The following is a 25,882-nucleotide window of genomic DNA, read 5'->3' as shown; positions in this document are numbered from 1 at the left end:
TCGCCCATAAACAGTACGCACCGTGGGAAAATATTACGCAAAATTGAAAAATAACACCAATAAACAGTACGTATTCAGGCTCTAGGCCACGGAAGGTCGGCTAAGATCAGTTAAATGGTTCCATTCTAATAAAGTACGCGGGAAATATGAAAACTGAAAAGCATTAATTTTAGCAAAATACTGGTTTAAAGAAAGAGCGTGATAATGTCGTGTATGTATAGTGGACAGAGGAGATAAATATGCGTGCGGATCAAGGGCTAACTTATGATTAAGAAGTAGATAAAGAAAGGCGAAGCGGTTCTTTTTTCGACGTAGTTCAATTTTTTCAGTGTTGTTAGCAGCCAAGAGTTCAGACGGTGAGTCTTTATATTGAAATTTAGAATAAACATACCTAACGGCCTTTCTTTGTACAGCTTCAAGTTTTTTTATGTTCGCTTTAGTGAAGAGGTCCCATACAACAAGAGTATTCTAGTTTAGGTCTTATGTACATAACCTAACTGAGTAGTTTAATGTTAGAAGAAGAATTTCTAAGCATATGTTTTAGAAAACGCAACTTACTGAAGGCGGCAAAACATGTGCTGTCTATGTGTAGGTTCTAAGACAAGTCATTAGTTATCGTTACACCGAGATATTTGCAGTTGGTTACCTGCTGCATTGATTTTGAGCCAAGTTATACGTAAACCCAAGAGGTGTTCTTGTACCAGTTACGCAAAGGTAAAAAGCTTTTTCTGCGTTTAGAGCCATACCGTGTTTATCACACCAGTTTAATATGTTTCAAAACTTATATTCAAATTCTGCTGATCATTAGTACAAGTAAATTCACGAAAAAGCACACAGTCATCCGCGAACAGTCTGATTTGAGTTCCTGGTAGTACGACGTTAAGGATGTCATCATACGCCGCACCTCCACCAAATATATTACGTAGGAAGACGCAGACAAAAAGCTATATACAAGTATATTTACATGGGAATACGCTGCACTTGGCCTATAGGCAACAGCCCGCGCTAGCCTCTAATCGTCGTCGTCGTCTCCTCACTGCTCGCTTCTTCGTCATTGTAAAAACTGTTCCGTAGCAATATAAAGCAAAAACAACAATGGCCCCAGAAAACTTTCCTGGGGCACGCCTGATGTCACAGGAAGAAAGCTCGAATTGTTCCCATCAACTGAAACAAATTGGGCGCGATCGGCCAAGTAGTCTTCAATACATGTAATAAGTATATCTGGCATATTTATGCCCTTATGTTTCGTAATTATATTTTGATGAAAAACTTTGTCAAATGACTTCCTAAATTAAGGAATATGACGTCCATTTGACCATTCTTATCGATAGTTTCTGCAAATGAATGAACCACTCTGACTAACTGAGTTACGGTTCAATAACCCTTTCTAAAGCCATGCTGAAAATTAGTATAGAGTTTGGTTCAAGAAATTCCGCAATGCGTTTAGCTATTATATGGTCAAGCATTTTAGAAATTGGGGATGTTAATGAGATAGGATGGTAATTTTCTAACAGTAAATTGTTGCTTTTCGTAAAGATGGGAACAACACCAGGCCTCGTCCAATCACAAGGTACTTTTGCAGTTAACAGTGGACATCAAAAGAGCACAATGACAAAATGGGCGATAATTTCGCATAACGGCGAAGAACTACATTAGGTATGTTGTCTTGGCCACAAGATGATTTTGTGTTCAAGTGGAAAATCATTGAAATACACTAGACTAGAGTATAATATTTAGTGAACGTCAGTGGGTTGAACCACTCTTTGATGAGGTGTAGTAAGACTTCTCTTAGCAAAGACGCTAGGAAAAAAAGTAGTCGTACTGCTCCGCAATGACTTTTACATCTGTCACTGTTTTTCCATTAATATTTGCGATACCTGCCTCTTGGAGTTGCATAGGAAGTTCCAGAGCTTAATAGGATCATTTTTAAAAAAAAAGTTTGGTAGGGTTCTTTTGAAGTAAAGATCCTTTGATTCATGTAAACCGCCTGTCAAATTTATTTTAGGTTAATGAATAACAACGGATCGTGGATTAGTCTTCTTCAATAGCTTTAATTTGCGTTTTAAATGAGTAATCTTACGTGTAAACCAAGGTGTGCTTTCATAAGTTTTTTCGCGTTTGGTCGGTACGAAAATGTTTATGCAGTGATGGCACATTTTAGTAGATCGGTTCAATAGCGCATCAACATCTCCGTCTGCTTCAATAACTTTAGTGTAACAACTTTCAATGTACTCTACAATATAGGCATCATTAGATCTTGAATAATCCTTGAAGCTTCGTACGGTCGTGCGTTTGTGAGTCACACAGTGGATTAGAGGAATAGTTACATTTAAAAGATGATGATCAGACAGGCCCTTTTCGATTAAAGCGGTATATTAATAAAACTCGCGGTTTAGAAATACTAGGTCCAATATTGCTCGAGAGGAACCTTGTACACGAGCAGGCTGCCTGACCACTTGAACTAGGTCATGAATAAGCATGAGGTTAAAGATGGAGTTAGCATTTTTGTTCGTTGTGCGGCTTGCCTGAACAAACTCGCAATGAACATATGCTAAGTTAAAATCACTCATAAGAATTTTTTTTATTCTGTAAGTGTACCACATGTTCTTGCAGCTTTAGCAAATATTCAGGTGCAGCGTCCGGTGGTATATAGCACGCCTGCAGCACAAAGCTGTGTTCCCAATAAGTTATTTTAATGCACAAACACTCGAGCTCAGTGATATCCGCTAAAACAATCCCTTGTATTGACGGCTTGACAAGAATAGCAACACCTCCACCCTTGCATGTCCGGTCGTTACGAAAGACACTGAAACTCGGAGGAAAAACTAATACATTACTTATTTCATTTCGTAACCACGTATCAATGAGTACTGTAATGTGTGGGTCCTATTCGAGTAGTATAGCCTCAATGGAATCATTTTTATTTAGAATCCTTCGCGCGCTTATATTTAAGATCAAAGGCATAACTTCAATGCTAGAGCTTTTCATGTAGTTAGCATTCTTTGGCAACTCCACGCAATGCAAGGGAACAATCTTTTGTCTAACCACTTGAGCGACACCTTGGGTTACTAGGTAGTCGATGTCTTAATGGGTGCAGCATCACACTGCCAAACACTGATCAAACTTGCTTCAAAACCAACCATGAGAAAAAGTTGATCACTGGGTGACATTCTTATCTAAACACGAGCTTTACAATTCGTAAAAGGCCATGGAATACGAAGGCAAAGGTGGAGGAAAGGGCGAAGATAGCAGACTTTTTTTACAACTTGTGCTAAACAAAATTACTTTCAGTAGTACATACGCACACGAGTAACAAGAACTTAGCTTTAGGCACGGTGCACCGAGCAGCAGTAAACTTGGAACAGCAAACACTGACAAGCAAGAAACGGTTTTTAACTGACAGTGACTTTTCCAGAGAATTAGGGGTTGCCGGTTTCAGCTACTTGGAATCCTTATTTGGATTGACCTCCTCGAGAAAAGTAGCTCGCTTGCATCCTTTCACCATCAGCAAGAAAACGCGCAGAAACCAACCTGCGATATATATTTCCAAACAGAATTTTTATTCTTTGTAGAACTTGACGTAATACTTGTAAGATTATACAATGGTCCCAAATTTGTAAACATTCAGAGAATTTCCGGAGAGCAGGTATTTTTTTCTGAATGGGTCCCTGGGGATGTGCGGCTCTTTCATGAACCTCTTTTGACGCTGAAATAAGTTACTGGGTATGTGGTAATAGTTATATGCCACTCTTCAATCAACCTGTTTGACGCCATCTTGGGTTACATGGTATTTGTTTGTGGGTATGTGCCGCTTTCCGATGAACCTTTTTGATGCCCAATTGCATCACTATATATGTGTTGCCGCACAGTGACACCTAATAAACATAGTTTTCTAGTACTGGGCGGAATCAAGCCCGCGTCGCATGTACTCAGACAGTCCATTCTAAATATATATTTACATATGCGTCACATGCGGACTGCGTGGCGGCTTGTTCGGAGCGCGTTCAGCGGGAATCACGAGAGATGAACCCGGCCAGATAGAAGACAGATACATAACGTATGTCTGAAGCTGCAACATGGTGTGTCGCTGCACTGCCTCAATGGCAGTCGCTTTAACGTCAACATTCAATGTGAGATGCGTTCTGTTGGATTTCTTAATTCAAAAATTAAAGAAATAGCATCAGGTGCGTATCACGCTATCGTGTGAGCGATTTTTTTCTTTCTTTCTTTATGTTGCCGCCAAATTCAGCTTCATAATTTATACAACAGTTTGATGTATATTGACGTGCGAAAGCAATATCAACTGTCGTTTTCGATGGTTTTCAAAAAGATCTGGAGGTGGTCTCCATCTTAAGAACATGTTTAAAACTAACAAGAAACTTGTTCTAAAAGACCTGTCTTCCCAGCATTGTCCCAAGAGCTCACGCGAAATTCGAAATATTGCAATACAGTTGAGCCAATGCATTCGTTCGACGTATAGTCGATACGTTTCGTCTTATACAGGATAAAATAATAAAACTCTGGGGTTTTATGTATCAAAAGGAAAACATAATTATGAGGTACTCCGGGATAATTTCGACCACCCGGGATTAAGTAGCTTGCACTCACTGCACGGTACACGGGCGTTTTTGCATTTCGTACCCATCGGAATGTGGGATCCGCGCCTGGGATTCGATCCCCCACCTTGGGCTTAGCAGCGCAACGCCGCCGCCGCTACGCCATCGTTTCGGGTCATCATATGCAGGTGAAAGTTGCTCTCAACATGCACGAAAGGCATTTGTTGCATTTCCGCTCTCCGATAACTTGTTTTGTTGCGCTTTGACATACACACTTTACGGCTTGCATTACTTAAGCAATATTGAAGATTTTAGCTAACGCAGTGCAGATTTGGATTGGAACGGCAAAGCTAAAGCTCTTCTTAGAACAATTTTTGAGCTTTAAACATACAACATTCGTGGGTCAGTGCTATTGCGTATCTGAATAATAGAGATTACAATTAATAATAAAATCGTGGTGCTACAAGTTTGTTTGTTTCACAATATCTGCATGGTGTTTCACTTCTCTGAAGATATTTTACTGAGTTTTCTGGGCTTCAGTAAACGTCACTAAACCACCTTCCTTGTGATTCAAAATAATGCGAATGATATGCATCTTCACGAAGAAGCGAAATATTGAACGATGCAATGTAAATTGTTTTGTGAAATACTCAACAATAGCTTATATTTTGGTGAAATTTATTTGCGCATATTTCCTTGTTTTGACGCTTGGTTTGCCCTTGATGTGGCCGGGGCGTGTGAGCCGCTATGTAATTTTACGAAAACTCCATTCCAGTCTGCGTGTACAACACCGAACCATGGTTTGTATCGTTGTCGTCGAGGGTACACGATGACAATTGGCGGCACCTTTCACCAAGCCTGTAACAGTGAAAATAATGAGTTTTTCTTCTAGGTGGACGGATTAAAGCATCAGGGCCCCACTAACTCACAGCTAGATAACATTTAAGACTTAGTTGCACTCAGGACAAAATGGCGAGCAATTCAGATAATTCTGCCAGTGTCGGCATTATTTTTGCAATGACGACATAGAAGTGACTTCTCTGTTGCCTACTTAACACTTTTCAGAAAGTTGGAATCTAACAGGCTGACTAAGAATACTCAAGACACAATAGACTGGTTTGAGTGTTAGTAAAATGTTTACCATTTGTTGATATATAAGATAAATGTGAAGACCCACGCACTAAAGTGCATTGAACTTTTTGAAACCCGTAGAAAATTTTGAAGTTATGAGTAGAATTCAAACGTTTGCAAGCAACGAATAATAACCCCTTGATTGGCCTGATTCTCCTCACTCACATAACGAACGTATTCCTTATCGGAGTCCTTTGCCACACGATGAGATGTTGCGTGAACCAATGTGAAATTTTCTTGCTAGACATCAGAGGTCAATCCTATATCGCACAAGAAACCGCGTCTGTCACTCTGCTACAGCTTCGTATTTGTCAACTCTGACAGTTTGTGCAGAGTGAATATGTAGCACGAAACATTATAGCATTGGAGCTGCAGAAAAGCGCGTCCGAAGCTGCGGTTTAAACATGACAGATATGGCATACTCTTGCTGACAAATTTCAGACAGGATAGGTGACTTCTTAAAGAATGTTTCTTTGTTTATATCCTCCCCATATTTGCAATTTTGCCATTAGAAACACCTAATAACTTCTTTTCTAGCAAGCTGTACAACTCGATTCTTGCACCTCTACAAGCAACCCTGCAATAGGGCGTGCCTCATGATATACAGGGCAATATTTTTTCCCCAATTGAGGGTGTTTGATTTTGTGAATACCTAAGGTGGCGAGCGTGTCCCGTACGGGACACGCTCGCCACCTGAAAACTAGAAGAATAAAGAATACATGAACATTTCTAAAGGCGTTTTTCTTTAAAAAAAAGCTAATTTTTCGTTTTTATGTGAATAGCTTGACAGATTATTTGAGAATACCGACGGCGCCGCTGTTGTATCATGAATGGTCTGTGTATTCTACGAAACTGGAAGCTGTGTTCATTAGTACTTATGACGACCACACGCGTGCATGTTTTGTCGCAACAATTCTACGCTTGCTCGGGCATGGTGCCCCGCAGTTGGACATCCAAGCTCCGGAAATAGCCTAAAGACAATGGGGCAGCGCGACAGAAGGATCCTTATTTACACCCACCACCATTGAGCGCGGCGGGCTCACTACCAAGCAAGAGCAAGGGCGATTGCCTCCCCCGCAGGGGCGTCTGCGTCAGCAGGCGTTTGGTGCGTTGCGACACCGCGTACCCGGGCACACGAGGGTTGGACCCTCCCGCGTGTAGCCGTGCGCGGCTTAGCCGTGTCTGGGGAAAAGGGGATCCTGGGGGTTGAGCCGATGCTGGGTGTCTGGACCTTTAAGGCCCCCCGGCGGAGGCAACACACCTCTTCGGCCTCGGCTTCACATAGACGGCACCTCCAGGCTGACCCACCTGGAGGACATCGGCAGTCGCCTTTTCCTGTCTCTCCCTCCTGGAATCTTCGTCTATATCTCTCACTTTTTGACCTTTCCTGTCTCCTTCTCTCTTCTTTTTACTTCCTTTCTCCTGGCGGCAAGGGTTAACCCTGTGTGGCTATCCAACCTTGGGTACACCATATTCGGTTATAGTGACGGCGTACGACTGGCGTCGTGCAGACTTGTACGCAAGCTCTGCCGCGTCCCCTCGTTGGGCTCCGTGGTGGGCGGTCGGCGCTGTTGCCGAATGCATACATTTGTTCATGGAAACTTCTTTCCCCTCCCTTACAGATCGCCCTCAGAAACGTGGGCGCACCGAAGATGTCTTCAAGTTTTTTGGACGCCAAACCCAGAACTTTCCCCGCTTCCATGTTATTCATTCCGAAAAGCCAAACAAAGCAGTGCGAAACATCTCACCATTCCTTGTTTCAAAGTCCCTAACTGATATTTTTGGTCCAGGTTACAAAGTGTCGAGGATGGCAAGCGGCAACCTCCTCTTGGAGCTCCGCGATGTAAAACAGTATGAGAAACTGCCGCAACTAGTGTCATTTGGAGAGACCCCCATAACAGTAACGCCGCACCGTACAATGAACACCACCCGTGGTGTTGTGTCAGATGATGATTTGCTTGAGCTGACTGAAGCGGAACTACTGGAGGGCTTCAGCGAACAAAATGTGACCAATGTCAGAAGAATTAAGATGAGGCGGGATGGAAAAGAGATTCAGACGAAGCACCTAATAATTACTTTTGGATCAAGTATCCTGCCCGAATCAATCGAGGCCGGGTACATCAAGCTCCGTGTCAGGCCGTACGTGCCAAACCCACTCCGATGTTTCAAATGCCAGCGCTTCGGCCACAGCTCGCAGAGCTGCCGAGGCCGCCAAGCATGTGCAAAATGCAGTGCCCACGAACACACATCTGAAGCTTGTGAGAATGCTCTCCACTGTGTAAACTGTGATGGGGAGCACGCCGCGTACTCGGGGGCGTGCCCATCCTGGAAAAAAGAAAAGGAAATTGTAACAGTTAAAGTAAAGGAAAATATAAGTTTCAAGGAGGCACGCAGACGGGTATCGTACCTGCCCAAGAAAACCTTTGCCGATGTGGCGCGTCAGGGGGCAGCGTCACAACGGCCTCCGGCGGCTGTCCGACCCACAGGCAGTGAGTCGGCAGTTACGCCATCTGCCCCCGCGGCGGTTGCAGCTAGCGCTGCTCCGTCGACCCAGAATGAGGGACCATCGACCCCGAAGGTGGCCGCCGCCGAGGCTGTCCCAACCTCCCCGGCCCCTTCCAGCGCTGGCAACAGCCGGCGCAGCCAAATCCCGCAGGGTGCCCCATCGACCTCCGGGCTGGTGGGCGCAGGGGTCTTGCCCTCCAAGGCAGGACTCTCTCTTGTAACTTCTCGCTCGCAAGAGCACGTGTCCGGCGCCTCACAAGAGGCAATGGACACTACTCCGGTCCTCAAGGTGCACCAAACGCCTAAGGAGCGGCGAGGCTCCCTCGAACGCTCCAGAAAGGCCAGAACCCCCGTTACAGGGCCTCGAAAGAGCTCTGTATCCTAAATCATCACCTCCCGTTCCGTACACACAGCACTTATTTACTTTCAACATGGATACACAAATCATTCAATGGAATGTCAGAGGTCTTCTTAGGAACCTTGATGATGTGCAAGAGATTATACACAAACACAATCCAAAAGTGCTGTGTCTACAGGAAACACACCTAAAAACACAACACACAAACTTTCTCCGACAGCATGTTACTGTTCGCAAAGATCGCGATGATGCAATCGCATCATCGGGAGGTGTTGCAATTGTAATCCAAAAGAGCATAGCATGTCAACATTTACAGCTACGAACGGCCCTTGAAGCAGTGGCGGTTCGAATAGTTTTGCTAAACAAACTTATCCCTATTTGCTCGATTTATATACCCCCACACTACAAACTAAGCAAACATGAATTTCAGTCCTTCATAGATGAATTGCCAGAACCCTATGTTGTTCTTGGCAATTTCAATGCACACAGCACCTTGTGGGGAGACTCTCGTATCGATGCGCGAGGGCGTCTCGTTGAACAGTTCCTTTACTCTTCTAGAGCGTGCCTTCTAAATAAGAAAGAACCCACATATTACTCTCTTGCGAACAGAACCTTTTCGTCAATAGATCTTAGTATAGTTTCCGCCTCTTTACTGCTCGAACTCGAGTGGGAAGTTACGAGCAATCCTTACGGAAGCGATCACTTCCCCGTATTGCTAAGAACATCTAAAGAAAATGAATTTCCTCCACAAGCTCCTAGGTGAAAGATTGATACAGCTGACTGGGAGAAATTCCGAACTTTAAGTAGTATTTCATGGGATGACGTGTCCTCGTTAGGAATTGATGCTGCCGTGGAATATTTTACAGCCTTCGTAATAGATGCCGCAGCTAAATGTATATCACAAGTAAATGGATTGGCATGCAAACGGCGTGTCCCGTGGTGGAACGACGATTGTAGGATCGCTCATAAGAAACAAAACAGAGCGTGGGGGTTGCTGCGCGCCTCCCCCACTGCGGAGAATCTTATCAGTTTTAAAAAAGTAAAATCCCAAGGCAGGCGAATCCGCCGACAGGCCAGAAGAGAGAGTTGGCAGAAGTTTTTATCCGGTATCAACTCCTATACAGATGAGGCCAAAGCCTGGAACAGGGTTAATAGGATAAAAGGGCGACAAACATATTCACTTCCTTTGGTGAACACACAAGGTGAAACACTGAAAGATCAGGCAGACTCACTTGGAGAACACTTTGAGAGCGTGTCGAGTTCAAACCATTATTCGCAATCCTTCTTGAAATACAAACAAATAGAAGAATGCAAGCCAATAATACGAAAATCCAGACAGAATGAACCTTATAACCGGCCGTTCAGTATTGCTGAGTTGAGAGCTGCCTTGACCACATGCAAAAGCTCTGCACCGGGACCTGATAGAGTCATGTACGATATGATCAGAAACTTACACACTGACACCAAACTTACACTACTCACGCTCTTCAACGCTATTTGGGCTACGGGATACCTCCCATCCACTTGGAAAGATGCGATTGTGGTCCCTGTTCTTAAGCAGGGTAAGGACCCTTCCTTGGCTGCAAGTTACCGTCCGATAGCTCTTACAAATTGTCTTTGTAAGCTTTTTGAAAAAATGGTTAACCGCAGACTTGTGCATTTCCTTGAACTCAACAATATCCTCGATCCCTTTCAGTGTGGCTTCAGAGAAGGGCGGTCCACAACCGATCAGCTTGTGCGCATTGAGGGAAACATTCGCGACGCCTTTCTACATAAACAATATTTCCTATCCGTATTCCTCGATATGGAGAAGGCGTACGACACTACGTGGCGCTATGGAATCTTGAGAGACTTGTCGGGAATTGGCATCTGTGGCAATATGCTCGTCCTAATAGAAAGCTATTTGTCCAACCGTACATTCCGCGTGAAAGTCGGCAATGCATTGTCGCGACCTTTTATACAGGAAACTGGTGTACCTCAAGGTGGTGTACTTAGCTGCACGCTCTTCATCGTGAAAATGAACACCCTTCGTGCTTCGTTACTGCCAGCCATTTTTTATTCTGTTTACGTAGACGACATACAGATAGGCTTCAAATCCTGCAACCTTACTGTATGTGAGAGGCAAGTTCAACAGGGCTTGAACAAAGTGTCCAAATTGGCAGAAGAAAACGGATCTAAAGTTAACCCCAACAAAAGTTCTTGTGTGCTTTTCACAAGAAAGAGAGGGCTCATTGCAGAACCCAGTATCGAAATGAATGGTCAGCGAATTCCTGTGAACAAAGAACACAAGTTCTTAGGCATCATACTTGATTCGAAATTAACTTTTATTCCACACATAAAGTACCTCAAGGTCAAATGCTTAAAAATAATGAACTTACTCAAAGTGTTATCCCACACAACATGGGGCAGCGACAGGAAATGTTTAATGGATCTTTACAAGAGCCTCATCCGATCACGGATGGACTACGGTGCCGTGATCTATCATTCTGCAGCCCCGAGCGCGCTAAAGATGCTAGATCCGGTCCACCATCTAGGAATCCGACTGGCCACTGGAGCTTTCAGAACAAGTCCTATTGAAAGCTTATATGCAGAATCGAATGAGTGGTCACTTCATATCCAGTGAACATACATCAGCCAAACATATTTTTTGAAAGTCCACTCTAATCCTGAACATCCCTGTTTTAACACCATTAATGATATGACATATGCTACACTGTTTCGTAATCGTCCTTCCGTAAGACAGCCTTTCTCGCACCGCGTGAGGGAGCTTAGTCATGAAATGCGTGTTCCACTCCTCGAACATCGCCTAATGCATCCAGCCAAGCTGCTACCTCCTTGGGAGTGGCAGCTCATACAATGCGATATATCTTTCATGCAAGTTACGAAACACGCTTCAGACATTGAAATCCAAATGCATTTCCGGGAACTCCAGCAAAAACACTCCTGCACGGAGTTCTACACAGACGCATCGAAGTCACACGACGGGGTGTCCTACGCAGCCGTCGGGCCATCCTTCTCGGAAACCGATGTACTACATGCGGAAACTAGCATCTTTACGGCTGAGGTATACGCACTATTGTCGGCTGTGAAGCAGATCAGAAAATCAAAACTCCAGAATGCAGTCTTATATACGGATTCCCTTAGTGTTGTGAAGGCCTTGATGGCATTCTCTAACCACAAAAATCCGGTAATTAGCGAACTCTATTCTGCTCTGTGTAAAGCGTATATAGGTAATCAGCATGTCATCATATGCTGGGTGCCAGGTCATAGGGGCATCGAAGGTAACGTTGTGGCGGACCAGATGGCCACGGCAGTTGCATCACATTCTGCTAATCACACCGCTGCAGTTCCTGTCACAGACCTGAAGCCCTTCTTACGGAGGAAACTACGGAACCAGTGGCAACGCCTATGGGACGCGGAAACAAATAATAAGCTCCACGTGATAAAGCCACAGTTAGGATTCTGGCCTTCCGTAACAAAATCCCGCCGGACAGATGTCCTATTCTGTCGTCTAAGAATAGGACACACATTTGGCACACATAACTTTTTACTCACCGGAAACGAGCCTCCAACCCGCGGTAGATGCGGGGAGAGGCTCACCGTCCTCCACGTCCTTCTGGAGTGTCAGAAAGCCGAATATGAAAGTAAGAAACATTTTCCCATAGCATACCGGCAGCAGATCTCCCTTCATCCAGTAATGCTACTCGGCCCAGAACCGCTATTTGACACCAACGCAGTCCTAAGTTATCTGAAAGATGTTGTGTTTCATATTTTTAGCCCCACATGTTCGTAGCGTCTCCTCTCTTCAGAGAATGGCGCTGTGATAATTATTTTGAATAGCACATGCCTCTAGGCCCTTGTGGTTCAAGGGCTCTGGCGAGGCAGCAGTGCTCCAAGTAATTTTACCATCTTATATATTTATATTTTGCATCATCCTTCTACGATGGATTTTAATGTTCATAGTACTCGTCATTAATCATCGCCATAATATTATAGCACATAGATTTTACGCACTTTACAGCGACTATTTTTAGGCCACTTTACAGCCAAGTCACATCTTCGTCACAGAACTCATCATTCCACCGCGAAATCACTAACACTGTCTTGGCGCTCTTTGGCCATATCTGGCCCTTGCGCCACTAAACCACATACATTCATTCATTCATTCAGCGATTGCCTGATTTGATACCTCACTAGCTGTATCATAGGTTAAGCTTGTGAGCTTTCTCATACGTGAATAAATGTGATTCACTTTGCTTTGGTATCGTTGTTTAGAGAAAAGAAGCCACCACCCGATCATGCATATGCTGCATGCGCAGATGGCACCGTTCGCGCCAGCATGACGCAACTGGCGGTAAATTTAGCCTCGTACATGCCATTAAAAAATCCTAACTGACCAGTACGTTTATCTATTTCATCAGAAATGGTGTTGTTTGATAGGGCTTACGATGCAACATTAGGTATAACACTCTTACAAGGCCTATAAGAGTGTAATTGGTTGCAAGAATTTCACATTTGCTCAGTTCCCCTGGGTTCCACGCGTAGGTTCCAGAAATCATTTAAATAGACTCAGCCAACGAGGCAGTGGGATATCCCACCCCCATGGCGATGGCGGAATATGTCCATCGTAATTGGGAGTTCGAGCGCGGGATCTTGAGCCAAGCGCTGGAGCCCGGACCATCGACGAGTGCGGAGCGCTCGAGCTGTGCGGAGCATTCTCGGGACCCACCAATAGGATATCATGTCCATGGTGCCCAAAAACCCACCGAGAAACAAAGAGGCCTACAATAAGCGAGAATGATAGGAAAAAAAAAACAGTTGCTTCCAAGAAAACAGTATTCTTCTTGCGCGTAACTTAGCAGATTCAGCACTTCAACACACATCTCCTAATTTGCATCGGATAGGTGACATACCAGGCAGATTGGCCTTCTTTTTCCCTTTTTGCACATGGTAGTTTCAAGACGAGTACGCATGGTGTCTAAGAGCTCGTGATAGAGTTACAGTTTCGCTTCGGTAACATTGTTTGGCGGTTTTGTATCTACTTAACAGTTACTTGTAACAACGCATAAGCAACACTGCTACTTTACTTCTTTACGCCTTGTTTCCCTACGACGTGTTATATTAAAAACATGTTATAGCCAGGATAACAGAATAAAAACATTAAATAAAGTGTGACAATTTATTTGCCCGCATGCTTGGTCTCTATAAAGAGAAGATAACATTTCAGCTTCCTGTCATGTATAAGTTACCATTAATTTCATGCACAAGAGAATCGATTTCTCTTTCGCATATAAACCAATTGAATGCAGAATTAAAGTAAAGAAGTTGACACGACACATTTAGCGTGGCTGATGACTAACTGAAAGGTATTCACTGATCAATTTAAAACAATCAGTGTTCTTAGTCATGGTCTGACTTTAGAAAACGAGCGCGAAGCTCTGCATCTGCAAACTTTCCTTTGCTCTCAGATATCGAACACCATGGCGCAACTGGCTCTAGCACTAACAGTTGTGTCCTAATACACTGAAATTATAGTGGTAGGCGCAGCCTGTGGAGATAAAAATGAGGTACTAGCTCACTACGGTAAGCGTGATGATGTGTGGGAAGGTAGGACTATTGATCATTGAGACATGGGGCCCTGGTACTAGCTCACTACGGTAACGGTGAGGATGTGTGGGAAGGCAGCACTATTGGTCGTTGAGACAATTCCTAAATATCTGGGGCCAACATATTCCTTGCCAAGTTTAGCCCTCCTAATCGAATTCTCGACCAAATTCTGAGACACTTTGTTTGGCAGGTCTATATGCGTCTCAGAAAAACACGTAGGTATATTATTGGCTTGGCAGCAAGCATTTATTTTAAAATCATCTGTTCACCCTTTCTATTTTAGTTCATGTGTGGCCTGCTCTTTCTCAAAAACGGCATTGTGTTTTTGTTGTTGATATTGGGTGGGGGGGGGGGGAATACTGTTGCTTCTCTTCCACTGTTTACTCCAACCTATGGTAATATAAAACCTTTTACATCGAAAGAAAAATGCTTCGACAGCTGAAGTTCTCCGATGAAAATCTAAAGTGAAAACAAACGCTCAATCGGAATAAGAACGAGGACAATGTCCAAAACCATGGATCAGCGCTTCGTGACTAAGCGCTATCTGCTGAGCAGCGCTTGTTCCATGATAGAGGCCGACATGGCGGATATAAATTTTCTTCAATGTTTATTCGTTTATCACAACATGCGGTATATCTTCTAGCCTTGTGCCTTTTGAGTGACTAATAGGAAAAAGCAATCAGCAAATTTGATATTGACCCAAGTGTTCAATCCTTCCTACAGCATTAGTACAGTTTTGGTATATTTCACGGCGAGTATCGGTAAAGCCGCCACTTTGCCGTAGTAAATGCGACTTTAAGGATAATCCCAAACGAAGAGCGATAAAAAAGATTGCTTCAGATGAAAAGTTCACTTTTGCACCTTGTTTTCCCGTGAATACATCAGACGCATCCGGTGGTGTTTTTCTTTTGGTTCTGGGTATGAAACTCAGCACACCACACCACAAAAGAAAGCTCAAGAACTTTCGAATGCTGTGCTACTAAATCTTCCCCTTCGCACACTGCCGCGTGGTACAGCGAATTTCCTAATATAAATGAATAAAGCGCATCTTCGTTTTCTTTGGGCTTAGCAAATTCGCAATAATATATGCCCAATAGAGGTAATAACGGAAGGACAAGTAGACACTAAACAATAAATAAACAGTACAAAGCATTGACAATATTGCGTAATGACATATGTAGGTGACAGGGATGTATAGTGATCGAAAATTGACCAAAAAAATAAACTTTTATGCATCACCAATCTTTGGTCACTTCCCCTACCCTGTCACGCGAAAAGTCTAAGAATTTGTATCGGCACACAAAGCGTAACTTGCAAAGTTAGGACATGGAGTTTTTATGACAGTATAAATGTAGATGATTTCTAGCCTTGAAACGGTAAGAAAGCACTTAAAGCACAGAAAAGTACAAAAAAGAATATCCAAGGCAATAGCCATGCCCAAGAGAAGAAATATACGGAATCATACATCATACACAAGTTAAATTACCTACACCAGACAGGAATCAATTTCGCACGTGGCAGCTGAGTTACTAAAAGCTGTAACCAAAAGCTGAAATTCTCGTGTCAACAACAAAGGCACAGAACTCGTTTGACAACCTGGGCTATTATGTTAACCTATTTTCTCCGTTTCCAGTTCTTCCTTGTCTCTCCCGTACCATTCAATTTATTATTGTCTTCCACTCTTTAACGCATGTGTCAACCATACGAGCCCTCTTCCGATGTACACCCTGCCCACTTCCGTGTTTTTTCTGCTGACAACCTCCTCTTTGTTCTTTCGTTTTGTTTTCTGACACACATTTTGTGCGAGCTCCTGAGAAGACTTTCCGCAAATGGGAATGCCCAGAAAAATGGAACCCTCCATTTTCTTTATTATCACTTGCATATTCGTAGCGAAAGGAACCTCTCCCCATCGCCTCATTTGAAATACCTTTATTCAGCAGGCGGGTATCTTGAAGCTTCATAAGACCAAACGCTCTAGCTGCTGCTTATTTATCAGTATTTCGTACAGTAGCTCTTGGACATGTTGATTGCCAGGTTAAAGAAGGCGTAGTAATATTGCTTCAATTTTAGGATTTACTCAATTTCCTTCAGAGGGCTTGGTAGTAGTATCGTACGTGCCTCTAGACTTACTACGTGATAAAAACTATTATTTTCATTTTTACATCAACCGTATGTGCAGCGCGTGAGACCTGAAAACAGACTGCAAAAATGGCACCCTGCAGAAATCTATGCCACATTTTCAATGGAGCGCAAAGCGGCAACTACACTCTGAAAGCTATCTACATACTTTTCGCAAGCACACTAGCCTATTTATTATACATGAAGTCTTAAAAGTTCATCTCACTCTTAACATAAATAACGGAGCGTGGTGTTATGTCACCCTAGAATAAACCTATGTTTATCAAAAAACAAACACCCGTCTAAAAGACAGCTCGGATATTGATGTGATGTGCCCTACATTTAAAGCAGAGCGCAGCGCCTTCACGTCTGCCGCATCCAATGCTACCCTATTTCGTGACTGAAGAGTAAGTTCCTTTATTTTTTTTATTCTCGTTGCATCACTGAACGCGGTGCGGTGGGAGTCGCTCATGTATACAGTGATGACAAGTGCATATTCTGCTCAACTGAACCAGAAACACTTGCGTTATAAAAAAGCCATGCACAAAGCGCGAGTTGAGCGAATAGGGCTTAAGTTATAGTGGGTCAGATTGAAAGTCCCCCTGGCCACTTTCTGGAGAGTTTCTGCGTTTTCACTTCTTCAGGCGCAGTTTTAATACTAGCGAAGTCGCTTCCAGCTTCTTGGCCGTGTATAGGTAGTCGCGTTGAGCGTTCAGTCATAGGTGAAAGCGAATCCAGGAATTGTCTTTGTGCCACCTCTCACCGCACGGCCCTTGCTGATACAGTGGCAAGCACCATCCGGACGCATGGGGCCACTTTTGTGTTTTTCTTCCACCATGGGTGAGTAAACCTCGTCAATCATGACACCTGGCAGGAGACCGCCCTAAAGGGCAAGCTCGCTGAGCGTTTTATTCTCTCTGCACATATAGTTATGTATATAGGACAAATAAAAACATTAGAGCACTTCTGGTTTCCTGTGTTGACAATCGTGTATAAAATATTCCATCATAAAGACAATTTTTGGAGCTTTAGAGCTGGCGTCCAATTTCAATCTTTTATGCTGCTTGTGAAACACGGATTAGCAAAAAAGGCGAATCAACAGCAGTCGATATCAAAGCAATACAAGGTCTTCCGGCGCGCATAAGTGTAACTCCCTATTCCATGTTTTAATTCCAATAGCATTATTTGCCTACTCCAGCCATTGCCAGCCTATCTATCTATCTATCTATCTATCTATCTATCTATCTATCTATCTATCTATCTATCTATCTATCTATCTATCTATCTATCTATCTATCTATCTATCTATCTATCTATCTGTCTGTCTGTCTGTCTGTCTGTCTGTCTGTCTGTCTGTCTGTCTGTCTGTCTGTCTGTCTGTCTGTCTGTCTGTCTGTCTGTCTGTCTGTCTGTCTGTCTGTCTGACTATCTATCTATCATCTATCTATCTATCTATCTATCTATCTATCTATCTATCTATCTATCTATCTATCTATCTATCTATCTATCTATCTATCTATCCATCTATCCACTTCCGCCAACCCATTGGGCCAAATTATTCAACTGCTTGGCTCACCAGGTATCTGTTCCTGGTTATGATGTCATCGCGGTTATTCCCATGTCGTCGTCGCATCTTCGCGATCTTACTCACGCGATGCCTTCGTCGTCACGCCTACTACACTGACCAAGTGGCACAAGTGGTCGGATAGCTTGAGCCATTATATATCAGCTCATGGAAGTCGGAAGGCAGACTAATGTCGATGTAGAATGCCCGGACCGCGCCTGGCGGAGTGCGTCAGACCACGGCACTCGCCTTTGTAGAATCGGTGCGCTGACGCCGGCATGGCTGTACTCGGTCATTTCGTGTCGCCAATTTGTTGTAAGCGGCGTGAAGAGGTGGCCGCCGTAGCCATGATTTGTTTAGGCCAGCCAGGCATGTTACCACGGGACATCAGGAGCGGCCGATACCGCAGACATTCAGGTCGACCACGCTAGCGTTTTTTATGGTTTTGTTCTCACGCTACGTGCTCGTGAGCTGTTTTCTTCTTCGCTGGCTTTGGAGATAATGATCGCATAACTACACCTAGCACCGATAGAATGCACTCCTTTTAAAACGATAAAATGCGTATAAACACCTCGATATATTATAAAATGAACTTATACAAGAACAAATATAAAAACGTACCCACGTAAAGACTGTTAGCTATACCAGTTCATGGATGTCTAGAATGTTAGAAGAAAAAAGAAACAGGCGCCACATGTTTTCAGCTTTGCGAAATAAGTCATATATGCCTTCCTAAACATCGAGTAACGTTCGCAGGAAAAACAGGGGTGTTCAAACAGACTTGGCCAATCCGGTCTTTTTGACCCCGTGGACTGTTGCTTTCAGCTGTGATTCTTCTGAACTACAGCTGACTTTATTCGAAAGTAGTTTCAAATGCCGCCTCTTTGTTTATTTTGCGGTCGGCTCTATAGAAGTCCTGTCCACATGATACTGATGACGTCGTCACGCGACAGGTGAATAAGTTTCATGATGAAGAGTGTCCAGAACAGGTGTTACGAGGAAATATGAGGCGTGGTTAGATTGCGGCAAATCGGAGAAACAAAAGAGGTATTGAAGAAAGGTGAGAATAGACACATAGTTGTCATGCTTTACGCGCATAAATTTTCACACGGCCATAAAAAGGACGCTGGTTTGTATGCCGTATAGATCTGTACTTTTCCGACTACTGGCTAATCCCGAGCCATCCAGCATTTTTCCTCAGCTGCGAAGTGTTCTCTCTGAGAAACCGGTATGATTTTCCTTTGTAGCTTCGTGCTAGATTTGGGTGCTTGCAAATTTTTGCCCATTCACTGGCAAATTAAGCGCAATTTGTTCTGCCTCTGGAAGAAAAGTGAATGGTATATATATATAAATATATACATATATATATAAGCATTTTTAGGTAGTATCTATACAAATCTGATGCGTGTGCCTTTCTACTTTCTTGTTGCCGTATATACATAAGCCTGGAGGGTCGATGTATCAATGGCGGTCATAGCAGCGTGTCGTGTAGCTTAAAAAAAATGATTAGCTGCATGTGTCCAAGCAACGCGCGGTTTGCAAGTGCTCGCCTTTGTCCGCGAAAACTTGTGTCCTGTTTAATCGTAGGTGTCCACACAGGAGGCTAGTAGTTGAAACTGCACAGCTGAAACGCAAAGGTGCTGACTGCGTTAGCCACTTTTTCATTACAGTGTCACAAAAAGAAATGGGGTACCTTAATGTCTCATTGTACGAAGGGCACTCCTGAGATCTGTGATTCCGTTTTTCAGCATTTTGAGTTGATTTTGTTTGTGTAATAGCTTGATCGGTTTGACTAAAGCGTAGTTGAGCGGTCACGCTCGTCACGCTTGCATCTTGCGCTTTGCACGGTGTCTGATTGTGATGTTACTGTATGCCGCTCAAAGAAAGCCCTCACAGAAACGTATTGGTATCATAGTAGGGGCTGATGTTAAGCACGCAGTGAGGGGCGCATGCAGTTCAATAAGTAGAGAAAATCTCATGCTTAGTGAGTGCCTTGCAGTGAGGAAATATGTTAATAATTTTGCTGTCCCATTCAGAAACTAAAGCAGAGTAGAAAATCCTTATAGGAAAGATGAAAGCGTCAGGCTGATCTGTTGTGCTTCAGCCGTCCACTGCAAAGGCTACAAGAACAAAACGAGAGAAAATAATAAAGAATGGTCAGAATACGAATGAATCCGTATATAATATCGATGAGTAATTTTGTCTACGGTCACAGTTTAGTAGATTCACTAAAGTGTCGATTGCAGTCCACTGCTCCTGCAACTGGCCAGTAACAAAAATACTGCATTGTAGCTAACCAAAGCACCTCATTCTATACATCTCTTAAAAATGTCTCTTTGTATTTCTAAAATTCCCTCGTAGTGTCGTCAGCTGAAAAAGAAGCTCCTAAAGTGCTTGCACAACTATTTACTATTCAACGGTTAGTCAAAGTTGCTTGAAAATATCAGATGTATTTTTTTCTGTTTTGTCAGTTCTCGTGGCACTGATCATCCAGTCTGACGACGCACAAGGAGAACTGGCTTCGGATGTAGCCCTCCGCCCCAAAGCTACTCAAAAATCTCAGGTGAATAGTAAAGTTTGCCGTTCCATGTATTACTTTCCTGACAAAACACGTGTGGGCCTAGACTTCGGTATAGAAACCACGCTCGGATTAGGCCGGTGTATTGCACAAGCGATTGAATGCAGGGAGTAAATGGTACACCGTGTAATTTGCCTGTGCTACGCAGGTTTCAATATCACAATACAATCTTCGGGAGTTTATGAAAAATTTGTTGAAATTTGCTGTAATACAGCTCGTTATAGTGAGACTCCTATAGATTTGCCCGCTGTGATGGTAGGTTCATTTTCTTTTATTTTTTGAAACACAATCTAATAACTGTTTTTTGTAAATTTGGAAACATAAATGCCTACCTCTCATTCATAAGCAAGCAAATAAAAAAACAATTGTAGTTTGAATATATGATAAGTAAATAGCCCCACTTTTTTTATGGCACTTATGTGGGAGAAACATAAGGCTACCAAAGTCTACTATCATTTGAAGTATTTACTTCTCATGAAGCTATTTCGACCACAGTTGGTAAAAATTATGGTGCCCGGCTGCTAAAAGACAGCATTTAGCGGAGGGCAATCTTTAAGAAAGTGCTATGTAAACCAGGCGGAAATATTTCCAGAACATCATTAGCTTTTATAAAAGAACTAGTCAATAGCAGTGCAAAGGAGGTTCTGATCAAACGCGTTTTCTGTGCATGACAAAGCAAAGCGTGATTATGTTTTATTACTCCGTGTTTCCGTTAATATCAACCCTTTAGATGGCAGCTGGACAACATTGTCGACACAAAAAATCATCTATAAAAACAAGGCAAATAAAAAGATAAGCCTGTGCCCTTAAGTTTACATGTAATTAGTTACCTGCTGAATATTGCCATTCCTAAAATTGTAGAGCGTGAGCCCTAAAAATATTATGCTGCCTAGACCAGCCCACCCTGTAGTTTTCTTTTTGGCGCATGTGCTGGTCATATTCTCGCCGCTGAAAAAGAATTGTTCATTCTGTTTGGGCAGGCTCTTATGTATTATTCGCTTTCAGTGGCCTTTCAGAAACACACATTCCCTTGTGCAAGGTTCTTTTGCAATTAGTCATGCTGTAGGTGGTACACGATGACACTCAAAAAAATTGTTGTGCTGCCAGTAAATGTTTTTATGGTAGACTTTTCGTGTGGTGCACCAGATGTACAGTCTTCCATGGCCAGTATGAATTCGGGGCTAATATTAAGTAGTAAATATTGTACTTACACGAAATAGGAAATGTCAGTCGCACATATCAACTGTCGCTTAGTGCGAAATAAAATATATGTCTTTCGCAGCGGACACATACTTTTCCCAAAAGACGCTGGTTTCCGAGCTTCTAGTAACTCCAATATGGTTGCGTCTATCTCGATGAGACAAAATGCTATTCTGCAGCGTATGAAGAGGGCAGTGAGACAGTTGGAAAACGGAAATCTTTCTCAGCTATTAGAGCTTTATTCAAGGGGCGAAAATGGAATAATCAAAATATGGATTATTCTATTTTCGCCCCTTGACGTCAAAGTAATCAGCTGGCAGCCAAAATGCTTCTCCGCTGACTTTTAGGGCAGATCTACTCCATCGCGCAATAATCAATATTGTAGGCCTTTTTTTTTGACAGCGCCGAAGAGCTAACATTTTGTAATGATTCCCTTAACTGGTGATGAGCCGAAAAGTGCTACGAAGAAAACAGGCAGTTCTAAATTACACAATCTAGAAAACGAAAGAAAGAAAGAGTTTCTAAATCAAGATGCTTCAACATGCCCAAAAACAAACTTGAAAAGGTTGTGGAAGGATTCCTAGCTGTGGCGAGAAAGTAATCTTTCAGATTCCTTCTAGTCGGACCGGTATTTACCAGAAAGGCTACTGTTGTATTTGACACAGAGGTGTTTCTGGTTCCAAGTTTTATCGATGCGATGTGTTTAGGTGTTTTAACACTACAAGCGAACCGTTTACCTGCATTTTACCATTAGAACAACTCTAAAAAGGATGCACTTCTTCCTTTTATAAGCGAGTACCTCCCCATACCTCAGTTTTGAATAATACTTTTACTTTTGAATAGCAGCTCAATTTTATTGCCGACCTACTGCATCTCTCTTAGTTGCTTGCAATTATTCATAAATTATTTGGTATATATTGGTCCGATATGAAGAATAACAACGCCCAATAAAAATTCTGGATAATATCTTACGCATGTTGCAAGTTAAATAAGAATTTGACCTGTGCAGATTACGGCGTTTTTCATGTTATTTTTTGAATATGTATAGAATCATGAATATTTAGCTCCGGCTTCTAGTCGCCGTTGCTCCGTCTTGCGCACTTTAGTTTGTTCGGCACCAATTTCTTCGCATGCAGTACTCAGCACATTATTGCGTCAGTGTAGAACAATTTCCATTTGCTGCATGCGTCAAACCTTTATCCCTTTAACACTCAGGCTGTAAATTTATCTCATGACAAACAAATCATACACTATAGTCAGTTTATCACAGCACTGCGATTGAAACATGGTCAGAAATGACAGAAAAACAACAAAAATACATTATTTTTGCCACTTCATCATTTGTCTGTCTTTTTTTGCTGGAAAGTCACACAAGCTCAAATGATATTGCGCAACAAAAGACGACACGGACGTGAGAGGGCGACACACCAAGCGCAAACTTTCAACTAAGTTTATTGTACCACTGAAACATATTTTATACATTTGAAGCAGGCAGTTCTTGTAACTGACTCGTAACTATGTTACATGAATGCGCAGTTTATTTTCATGTAAGTGCATGCACGGTCTACACTGCTTCAAATGTATAAAAACGGTTTCTGCGGTACAATAAACTAAGTTGCAAGTTTGCGCTTCGTGTGCCGTCCTCTCACGTCCGTGTCGTTTTTTGTTGCGCAATATCATTTGAGTAATGGATTACCAACTTGCCCCGAATGCTGCTCTCACACAAGCTCATTCGGATTTATGTCATTATAAGTAAAACATACTGCTAAGAGTTGGGGAATCTGTAATTTAGCAGTTTCTATTCAGATTTGCTGACCTGTCTTTTCTCGTACAACCCAAATACCGTGCACCAAGCAGATAAGGCTCGACAGTTCCTGAGCACCTGTCCTTCACACGTTCTATATCAAGTTGCCTGAAAGCACCGACTCTAGTGTCGGCAATTAAAGGCTAATTATAGTGCTGCCCAACAGAACCTTTTAATCTATTTTAACTTCTTTAACCCTGGTAATGAAAGAATAACCTGCCTTGCAGCCGTTCATGTGAATTTACACATTTATAAAAAAATATTAAGTATTTTATCAATGTTGGTTTAATCAGAAGAAGCAATTTCTTGATCTCATTAGAAATCGGAATCTTTGAATGCACCTACGTTTAAGAGCTGCGTTTACGATGAGCCTAGTCGTTGTGCAGCGATTCAACAAACAAAACTAAAGCAAATGGTAGCGAAGTTGCTGAAGATGCCATAGTTTGCTGTTATACCGCGAATAGTGGCGTCGAAACAAGTGTATCTGACCTACTAGGCACACCACACTCAGTTTTGTCTAGCTTTAGTGAGCTCCTTCGGAAAATTCAATTTCCGGAAGCCAATTAGACAACAGCTGGATTTTTTAAATACCACCATGTGAAGTAAGGATACATCTTTATGAAAAAAATGAAATGCGCATCACGGTAAAAGGTGCTCAATCATCATAGATGTAAAAAAGCTTCACTTGTGTAACTTTTCTCACAATATGATGTCAAGGAAATCTAGTGTCGCTGTTAGAGAGCTACAATATGTTGGTAAAACTTCAACGAGCATGCCTTGTGAAGCATGCAGGCTTGATAATATGGTAATTTATCTTAGAATTTCTTACAATACATTGTCCGTTCTTAACACTGCGTTTTTGTGCTCCTGTTACAGCGAATTCTTGGATGTGGGCACATGCACTACCAACATGGTCACTTCTGCAAGGTGAGAACCAAAAGGGAAGGGAACGTGATCGTAATCTAAATTCATAGGCAGCAGCGAGAACACTCGAGCTTGATAGTTAAAATGAAGTGCATAGGGAGTGTTGTTTCTCAGGTCACGCGTGTAGGAAAAAATGTATAATTGATCCCATTGACAAACGAGGCGTTTTATGAGATTTTCTTTGAAGATAGGCAAGCCTGGATAATAGAAGAGATCACACAGCAGCAACCTTGAGCTAGCGAGAGCTGGTGGGTTGCGGTGAACAAAGAATAGCGGCCCCCACCCATCAATTATATAGCCTCTGTGCCTATTGGTCAATAAAGTGGAAGCTATTTATTTAAACGTGAGAACATACGTCCACTGAGCCCTTACACATATTTTGGGTGCACACGCGGTGTCATTATCGTTCTAGGTTACCGTGGCAGAACTAAGGTTATAAAGCTTTTCGTCAAAGCCGATGTTGACCTGCGGAAATCTCCAAGGCAGGCAAAGTTTCATGAGAAAAAATTCACCTCCACCCGGCAATAGCTAGGACATAGTTGACGAATTCTTCTTCAACTCCGTAATTTATTTTTTTTCGTACCTGCGTGCTACAAGTATAACAAGCACGCAAAGAAGAATGATAAACAGTGTAATATATTCCGCTGTGTCTAGGCATACATCGCAGAATTAAAACGTGCATATGGTTTCGGACGTCTGTGACTGGGATATAAGTGATACAAAGGAACGGAATTTACTTCATGAGTTTATTTTGGGTGAACTCGAATAAAGTGTAAATCCTAATAAGTGTTTGTGAGTTCATGTTACGTTATCACAATGTTTGCGGAAAAAAAGATGGTTGTTTAGACCAATAACATTATATACTCCATTCACAGCAGCGTTTCTCGCTTACGCTAAGTAGTGCCTCTGCAGAAGGAGATGCCGCAAAGATAATAAGGAATATTTACTGGTACTATTGGTAAAAGTGTCCACCCGTGCTCTATGAGGTAGCACTAGTTGCGTGCCTTATTTTCCTCGCAGAAGGACACCTGCCCAAACAAGAACCTCGGAAAATGCGTAAAAGGGGAATGTGTGTGCCTCCACGCGGTTACAACGAAGACGACCGCAACTACAACAACCAAGAAAATGCGGAAGCGTGCACTGAAGAAGATATTACTGTGACAGATGATTCCTAAAAAATAACCAGATGCCCGCCTTGAAAGACCATTTCTAAAGCTGTTCCTTCTTGTATATTGCTACAGACTACTGTTAGCGATGCATGCCTGTAATAAACTCTTTCCTTCTGTTCTACGCACAGTCTATAGTGACTGGAAATCACGGGCAAAACCATCGCTCTCGCGCCATGGAGAGGCCAAGTGGACAACCCTATACTTGGTGCTAAAGATGCTGTTGGTTAATGCTGTGTACGGCATGGGTAGAATGATGATTTTCGTAATACTTTTTCATCAAGAGTGCCAAAAATAGAGCAGAGTGCCAAAATAGAGCATAAAGAAACTATAAATTATTGGAAAAAAGAGTGGATGAAAAAATTATTTCA

At 42.6% G+C, this 25,882-nt stretch overlaps 1 long non-coding RNA gene across 1 annotated transcript in view; it reads left to right on the top strand.

The window, feature by feature from the left end:
- LOC126534083 (uncharacterized) overlaps positions 1-25,635 on the top strand; it is a 49,043-nt gene extending 23,408 nt beyond the window's left edge. The window contains exons 2-4 of the long non-coding RNA XR_007600227.3: positions 20,311-20,402; positions 24,298-24,348; positions 25,366-25,635. This is a non-coding gene — a long non-coding RNA (uncharacterized lncRNA). The remainder of the gene's footprint in view (positions 1-20,310; positions 20,403-24,297; positions 24,349-25,365) is intronic.
- The last annotated feature ends 247 nt before the right edge of the window (positions 25,636-25,882 follow it).

Source organism: Dermacentor andersoni, chromosome 7, assembly GCF_023375885.2.
Source record: "Dermacentor andersoni chromosome 7, qqDerAnde1_hic_scaffold, whole genome shotgun sequence".
Taxonomy (NCBI): domain Eukaryota; kingdom Metazoa; phylum Arthropoda; class Arachnida; order Ixodida; family Ixodidae; genus Dermacentor; species Dermacentor andersoni.
The sequence above is the reverse complement of the archived record's forward strand: the minus strand, read 5'-3'. Positions and strand labels throughout refer to the sequence as shown.